This window comes from Furipterus horrens, unplaced genomic scaffold, assembly GCF_987537825.1.
Source record: "Furipterus horrens unplaced genomic scaffold, mFurHor1.1.pri manual_scaffold_2, whole genome shotgun sequence".
Classification (NCBI taxonomy): Eukaryota; Metazoa; Chordata; class Mammalia; order Chiroptera; family Furipteridae; genus Furipterus; species Furipterus horrens.
The window spans coordinates 52,939,674-52,948,924 of record NW_028327172.1 but is presented as its reverse complement, the minus strand read 5'-3'; the positions used below and the strand labels follow the sequence as shown (position 1 = coordinate 52,948,924).

The window sequence follows — 9,251 nt, the reverse complement described above, 5'->3', positions numbered from 1 at the left end:
TATCTTATCCAACCTTAAAAATGTTTTTTGTAACAACATGGATAAATTTGGAAGACCTAATTCTAAATAAAATAAGCCAGTTCCAAGACAAATATTGCATGAGTCCGCCCATATGAGATGTCTAAGGGAATCAAATTCATAGAATTAGAGGTAGAAGGGTGGTTTCCAGGGACTGGTGGGTGAGGGAAAGGGAAGTTGCTGTTCAATGGGTATAAAGTCTCTGTTATGCTAAATGAGTAAATTCTAGAGACGTGCAATACAGTATAGTCCCTTTAACAATATGGTATAGTGTACTTCAAAATTTGTCGAGAGGTAGATATCATGCTGACTTCTTACCACCAATAAATAAATAAATACTCTTTCTGCCACCATCTTGGTTCTGTGATCCCACACAAATTACTCAGTGAAGCCACAGAAACTGTCCCTGCTGGAGAATAGGAGTTGCCACAGCTACAGGCAGAGTCTGAAACAGAATTTGAGAGTGGTGAATCAGTATCACAGCTCGAGGAACAAGATTCCACACAGGCAACCACACAAGCCAGCTGGCAGCAGCAAAGATAATGAAGAACCTGTCAGTAAAGCAAAACAAAGTCGGAGTGAAAAGAAGACATGGAAAGTTATGGCCAAACTGGGTCTTGACAGGTTACAGGGGTTACTAGGGTCACTGTCTGGAAATCTGAGAATATCCTCTTAATCATCACAAAATCAAATGTCTACAAGAGCCCAGTTTCAGATATATATATAGTTTGGGCAGAAGCCAAGATAGAGGGTATATTTCAGCAAGCAAGCTGGGAACTGCTGAGAGATTCAAAGCTTAAGGTGAAGCTATCTCTGATATTCAAGGAAGCTCATAGACTCCAACTGTACAAGAGGCGAGTGGAGAGGAAAGGCTGATGAGATAGATATGGAAGTTAGTACATAGAATTGGTCATGTCACAAGCAAATGTGTTGAGAGCAATGGCAACCCTAGCCCTGAACAACAGTAATGATATTGTAAATGCTATTATGGAATTAACAATGTAAGCATCTAAAAATGAGGACCTTTTTATGATGTTTCAAAAGAGTAACTGCAGCTTGGTTTGAAATTTGTGCTGTTGCTATCATTAATAAATTGATGGCTTCTTGTGAGGTGAATAAATAAATAAATAAATGTAGTATATGAAAAATGACAATGGAACAGTTTAGTCAATTTTGGAAGAAGAATGTGGTTTCTCAAAAATTCAACATATAACTAAAATTCTTTCATATGTCACAACAAAAGATACTTTGAAGTAAAATTTTAAAAAATGTGTCACCAACATACAATTTTAGGGGAAAATTACTTTTAATACACATGTAAGCCTAATAAAATATAAATAAAATAAATAAATAAAATACAGCAATATCTCTGTATGAAAGAAGATCACCACAAAGGTGTTAATCTTAAGTATTAAGTGAAAATCAATACTGTAATTAATTTTCATAAAACTGAATATAAATGTGATAAATAACATAAAATAAAATGTTAACGCTAATAAGAGATCACATTCCATAAACAAGAACAAATTTTGCAAAGGCACATTTGTTGAACTCGGAACAAGAAAATTTAAATAAGTGTTATTGATATTGATTTTATTTTAGAAAATAAACCAAACATTATTTTGAAAAATATAAAAGCCCACTAGTATAACTGAAAAGAATAATCATCTTTCACAGCATTATAGAAGTTAAGAAGCAAGCATATAGATTCTACATGGCAAATCACAAGAAGCAAAAGCAACTAAAAAGAAATATAAAAAACAAAACTGAGATCATAAAACAAAGTGACAGAATTAAGGCTACACATAACAGTGATAACAGTAAAGGAAATTGCTTTAAACTATTCTGTTATTAAGAAGGGGAAATATTCTCAGGAAGAATGGCAAAGCTAAATCAAATTTTAAGACACCTAAATAAAATGACATAAAAATATTTCAAGTGAAAAGATGGGTAAAAGTTTCTCATAAAAGGAAAAACAGAAAGCAATCAAGAATGAAAATGCTAATCACAAGGAATAATTTAAGACAAAGCTCAATAGCTAAGATGAATAAGATCATTTTATAATTCTAAATTAGGCGCTTAATGGTGATGTGATGTGATGTCTTGTTAGCATTAACATTTTATTTTATGTTATGGTGCAAACAAAATGGTATTAAATCCTTGTGTATTAAATACTGACACCTAAAAATATATAAATGTTAAATTAAAATAATTTATAATATAAAATTATACAAATACATAAAATATGCATATATTTACAATATTTACTTATGTACATTAATATTCCAGAGAAGGAAAACTCTGATTCCAAAAAACCTCCGCTGCCTTGCGGCATACCTCTTCAGGGGAAAGGCTAAGGGAGTAAACCCCGACAGAAAATCCGGAGCCGGAGTCCCTAAGGCGGTTTGACGTTGCAGTCAACACCGGCAACTCCAGCGGCGCACCTGAAGCCAAGCTGTATTGACTCCGTCTTTCCCTTGGACCCTTCAGCTGCGAAGAGAGGGGGGGTCTGCTGCATGGGCAACAGCAGACCCTCCATATCACCCTCCCCAGGCTCTGTAGCTTCAGCTTCACTGGAGAGGACACTCCAGCGTCATCGCAAGATGTCGATTCAACACGGGAGGAGACAGATACCGTGTCACTCCCGAGTTGGACTGCACAGCCATTCTCGGCGGTGCAGATAGACTCTTAAGAAGCTACACCATCGTCTCTCGAGACGGACGGCTGCCGACGATGGGACATTAATATTCATTAATATCTAAATTGATATGTATTAATCAAAGCTTTTATAGGAATTATCTTTTTAAAATACCTATGCTACTACTGAAAAGAGAAATCTACTTATAAACCATATGATTTCTCCTTTTTGATTAGGAAAAGAATAATTTCGTGACCTTTGCATATGACATTTACCCTGCCTTTTATTAGGGCTAGAGTAAACAAAGAAAACAAATTTTTAATGTCTCAAGAACATCACTATATACTTTACCTTTACTTAGATGTACCAATTAATATAATTCCACACTTGCCATGTCTTCATGTCTTTGCCCCTCCTTCCTTTCTCACTCTCTCTTTCTCTCTCTCGCTCTCCTTTTTTCCCTCTGAACCATTCAAAATTTCAATCTTGATAATACTTTATCACGAAATACTTTGTAAATGCTTCATTATGCACATTCTAACAATAAGAGCATTTGTTTACATAGTTTAAATACCATAATCAGATCTAAGAAAATAAACTTTTAAAATATTACCTAAATGCAATTCATTTGTAAGACTATCACAAATATAAACCTTCTTTTTTTCCATCTGTACTTTATTTAAGTACTTAGTTATACATTTGTTCTCTATGTTGTTAACAATGTTGAAAAATGCAGAATATTTACAATCCAGTAAGATAGGCAAAACCTGGTTGATCAGGTCAAAGCAAAATTATTAAATTATAACAAATTTACTCTAGAATAGTTAATATCTTGTATTTTTTATGATATTTATTATAAAATAATAATAATTTCCCTGTTGTCAAATTATTACCAAAGTCAACATCTATTATTTAGAATTAAAAACTATATATTGGCATTAACACTTAGATTTAAAAGATATATTTTAGAAAATTACAGAGCATAATGTAACAAATGGGGTAAATAGCAATAGTTCATATCTTCTATTTTATGACTTAACATGTAATTGAACTTAAATCATCTTGTTATTTTTCTTTCTTTTTCTGACTTAAGCTAAATTATTTGTTTCACATAAAGAGGCTCCAATTAACTTTTGATGGACATCATTGCTATCTCTTCACTAAGTATCCCTATAACATACATGAAGCAAATTGTGGATATCAAGTATTTTAAAACTGAAAGTTCATTTGTCTTGGTATCATTTTACCTGCTTCATGGAATAGCTGTATTCTAAGTTTTTTGTTTGTTTTAGTTTTTGTTTCTTTTTTAGAGCAATGGTAATGGAGGACTACTGAATTAGTGGTCTCTAAGTGGCAAGATATAGTAGATATGCATTATAAAAAGATGCTTTTATAGGTTTGGTATGTATATATCAGATGTGTCTTTAATTTCACTAAGTGTGGACCTCATTTTCGAAGGTATAACAAAAACCCAGGAAGAGACACTATGGTTCTCAATTAGGCCAACTGTAGTAGTATTATAGAAGAAGGCATAGTTAAAATATATGTTAAGGAGGTAGACTTTTCTTTCATTGGTCGCTAACTAGATTGTGGGAAGTAAGAGAAAGGAATCTAAAGTGACTCTACGATTTCTAATTTGAAGTATGCATGTGGTGTCTTTTTATAGGCCTAAGAAGTTAGTAGTAATTTATCTTTTCGGGGAAGGACAATGAGCATCATTTTGAGAATTGTGAGTTTGCCAGGATAAGATAACATTCTATTGGACATCCCTGGTATGCAATTTAATATGTAATTCTGTATCTAAGGGAAGAGATCTGGTCTAAAGACATGAATTTCAAAGCCATGAAAGTGGATCAGATTGCTTAAGAAATCTAAACATGTAAAAAAAACTGAGACAGACATGATGGGAAAATACCAATATTTATAAGGATGTTAAGAAGATATGTGTCATCAAAGTTTCTCTTTCAGATTCCTATGTTCATTTGGTGCAACTTCATAAGATTCATGTTCAGTTGCACCAAACTATGGATTCCTCCTCTTAGCAAGTCCTTGATTAAGCCCTCTAGTATTCCTGCAGGGGGATTTAACCTAGTCATTTTCTAACTACATATATGTAAGGAAATAGTTAACACTACGAGTGACTAAGTCAGATATTGTTGAGATAGAGGTAGGGACAGAGGAAGGGAGACAGGGATAAATATCAAAAACAAAATTTATTCAATGCCTGGGAAGGAGAAAGAGAGAAAATGACTGTATAGTATGTATTGGGGCAGTGTAATGCAGTGAAGACTGGAGACTATTGCCTCCTGTACTCCACAGGTATCCCCTGGCTGGTTTGGCTCAGTGGATTGAGTGTCAGCCTGCGAGCTAAGTGTCGCTGGTTCGATCTTCCAGTCAGGGCACATCAGAGAAGGAAAACTCTGACTCCAAAAAACCTCTGCTGCCTTGCGGCATACCTCTTCAGGGGAAAGGCTAAGGGAGTAAACCCCGACAGAAAATCCAGAGCCGGAGTCCCTAAGGCGGTTCGACGTTGTAGTCAACACCGGCAACTCCTGCGGCGCACCTGAAGCCAAGCTGTATTGACTTTGTCTTTCCCTTGGACCCTTCAGCTGCGAAGAGAGGGGGGGTCTGCTGCATGGGCAACAGCAGACCCTCCATATCACCCTGCCCAGGCTCTGTAGCTTCAGCTTCACTGGAGAGGACACTCCAGCGTCATCGCAAGATGTCGATTTAACACGGGAGGAGGCAGATACTGTGTCACTCCCGAGTCGGACTGCACAACCATTCTCGGCGGTGCAGATAGACTCTTAAGAAGCTACACCATCGTCTCTCGAGACGGACGGCTGCCGACGACTCCACAGGTGGAATCCAGTCACATACTTACGTTTAACTGTAAGGGAAATGCAACCTAACACTGAACTCAGGGATAAAAGGATTATTTTTACAATTAACTAATCTCTGCAAAGCTCAACAAGACTACAAAATGGAGAAACTACAATATTGCGGCTATACGAATAAAGTAAAAATCCTAATTCTTTCTAATCAAATATGACAGGGTTTGACTACAATATATAACAATGGTAGTTATATATTGCTAAATGTACTATACTACATTTAGGTATCATTTTAGGCATCATACCTACTAGAGATTAAAAGAGTTGGAAATTATGAATCATTATTGGATGGCTAAAGTCTCAGAAACACAGATGTTTTTAATTAGGTCTCCTATAAACTGGGAGTTCAACAGGTAAAAGGACAAGGTAAATATGCACTCACCTCCTCTCATACAACCTCCTTCATTCCCAGAGATTTTGTCCTCCAGGTAGCTGTTCCCATCTGTTTATATTAAGTATTGTCTATAGACACCAAGTTAATTGGATAGCTTTTCTTTCCCTTTGTCTTCTTGAAGTCGGGTGAGAGGTGCTGTCTGAACATCATAAATCTCCATCAGTCTGGTACTGCACTGGCTGTGTAGGTCCAAGCAGGCAGCTTATGAGTTGTGATGATTTAGAGTTTTAATCTTTTCTATAAATGAGTGTGGAGGCTATGCAACAGGCCCCTATTTACAAATAAAACAGCAGATAAGTAAATAGATAAATAGATACATGACACATAGATAATAATAATAACTTTGAGATTAAGATATAATATAAAAACAATCAAGATTGAATAGAAGCATTTTTAAACCTCTTCTCTTGGGGGTGATTAGAAAACTGCTATTTACTGTATCTGTAAATTTTTATAGATGAGTAATTGGAAATATGTAAGTTTATTTTATTGTATCCATAGTAGTAATGCTTTAGAGTATACCCATTATTTCACTGTCCATGATATTGATTCCTGATTTATCTAACATACTTTGAATAAAAGTTCCGATAGCAGCACACTTCCTAAAAAATACCAGTATAGACTATTAGAGATGGAAGACACTTTTTTCCTTTTTTATTGAATATATTTGACAAATAACATGTAAAATTATAGTGTACATGTTAATTTTATACATTTATATACTATAATATGATTGTTACTGTAGAAATATTTAGCACCTCTATCACATTTCATAATTGTCCTTTCTTTTTAAAGATTGGAATAATTAAGTTCTAGATGTTGTTTAGGGCTATAAACTTGCAGCAAGTGGTAAATAAACCATAGAGATCTAATGCACAAGTATAAATAATGTAGACAACAATATTATACTATAATCATCAAACTTGCTAGGAAGAGACATTAAAGCTAGTCTAATCTATGCACATGATTATTTAATTAATTATTTTGCCAAAGTAATAATAATAGTTGTTGGCACAGATGGGAGTATAAGCAAATATTTAATTTTTCACTCTTTTCCCAATATAACATGATCTCTGTGTTAATACATACTGCATTACTATTCAATGTTAGAATAATTAACCAACTTAAAGATAAATATTTGGCTGTTTTACATGAATCCTATCTTTAAAAATAAAGTGTTTAAAATATATTTTAAACTATTATTGGAAGACTTATGGTGGTGCTGGTTCATTAGTTTATTGTGATAACCTCATTGATGGCTGAATTAATTGGAGCTATTTCCTTTATGCATTGTAGTGCTTTATAAATTTTGCAGCTACATTTTTTTCTACCTGAAAAGTTGTCACTTTTATTTTCTGTTGTTATTAGAATAATTGTTCCATTCCAAAAGTTTTACAACAAAGTACTAATTTAATCTATTGTGTGTAAGGAACTTTATAATGTAGTTTGTTAGAATATCTACTAAATAATCATTGAATCTATTCTGAGAAGCATATTTAAAAGTGATGATGCAGACTTTATGGTTCACTTTTTAAATTTAATATCTCAATTATTAATTCTCTACTGAATAAGTGAGATTGTTAGGCTCCAGACTTTAAGGTCAGTAAGTAATTTTTTGTAGGGAAATGTCATATTACTGTCAGAATTTTCATCATCATCTTCATCATTATCGTTACCATAGATATGCTTCATTAATAAGTTTTAGGTAAATTTATATCTAAATTTTAACCCTGATTCTACTTCTCAACTATATTACCTTAATGAGTTACAAAGATAGGTTCTCAATTATAAAGTGGAAATAGCAATAGAATATATCTCATGGAGTTGTATAAAGATTAAATTATTAAAATGCCTTCAAAAGTATGTATTATAGTGTCTAGTACATAGTATACATAGTAATAGTTGTAGAAGTTGTTATAGAGGTGGTAAAGAAAATAGTAGTAGAGGGATATTAGCCAAAGAAATAGGATATTATTGCAGTTGTAATATTGGTGCATTGATAATAATGCCTCATATTTTTTTAACCTTGTAGAAATCATGGAAGGGGCAATAAATTTAAATTGTTGATTTTAAATTGTTTCTCAATAAAAAAATGGGAATAACAAGAGTATTCTAAGAACAAAATTGATTTGTAAAAGGTTTTAACAAGAACTAAGTAAACTAATACATCTTATTAGTTTATTTAGAGCAGTGCCTTAATAATTATTACTTTTTGTAATATTATGATATTTCTGTCATATGATATTACTGGGCTGACATGTAAATCTATGTCTGTAACCAAAAATTGTATTTTAACCCAACACTATGTTGCCTCCACAAATCAGCCTGTTGTTATTGTAGATAACAATTACCATAATGATTAATGAAGTTGAAATTATTTATTTATGACATCTGTGAGAATGTAGATAATCTGTTCTAAAAGTGCATTAGCTTCCTGACACAAGGAACAGTTAACTATCATTTGTTAGGTTTGTGTAATCCATAACCTGGGTTCTCTTCAGAGATTACCTAAGGAGAAGATGATTTTCAATGCATATTAACTCTTCTGATACTTTGCATTGTCCGCTGGAGCTGTATCTGTTCCTTTATGCCTCTGGTGATTATTAGGGCTAATTCCCTGAGTTACATTCCTTTCTTCTTAAAATAGTGGTTTCTAATATATCCTGCATTCTCTTCTCTCCTTTTCATATATTTATATCTGAATTTTACCACTCAACTTATATTAACATTATGTGGACATAAGATTTTTAAGTACCATTCTATTGTCTTAAAATTATTTAATGACCTCACCCAGCTACCAGATTACAATAGTTTATCTGAACCACCATTTGAATATAATGTGCCTTACTATGTTTTTCTTTGTTTCTCTATTTCTCCTGCTTGAATTTATTAAGGATTTTTCCTCTGGACATCAGAGCCTTCTCAAAATTTAGGAAATTTAGGGTTTTCATTATTTTCTATTTTTCTTCTTCTCTATCCTTGTCATTCTTTTCTTTTAGGATTCTAACTCTATGTTTATCTACTTGATATCATCCCCCAAATATAAGACTCTCTTATTTTTTTCTTTATGTGTGTTCCTCATATTTATTAATTTCTATGGGTTTGTCTTTAAGAACATAAATTCTTTTTCTATCTTCTATTTTCTATTAAATATTCTTTTTCTTTTTTTAAAGTATGTTTTATTGATTATCTTGTTACAGGAGTTTCCATTTTTCCCCCTTTGCTCCCTTCTGCCCAGTACTGCCCTTCCCTCCAGCAATCCCACCCCCCTTAATTCATGTTCATGGGTCATACATATACGTTCTTT

General features: G+C 33.3%; 1 pseudogene; it reads left to right on the top strand.

The window, feature by feature from the left end:
• Positions 1 to 402: 402 nt before the first annotated feature.
• On the top strand, positions 403 to 1,023 carry LOC150018571 (nascent polypeptide-associated complex subunit alpha pseudogene; annotated as a pseudogene).
• Positions 1,024 to 9,251: the final 8,228 nt, after the last annotated feature.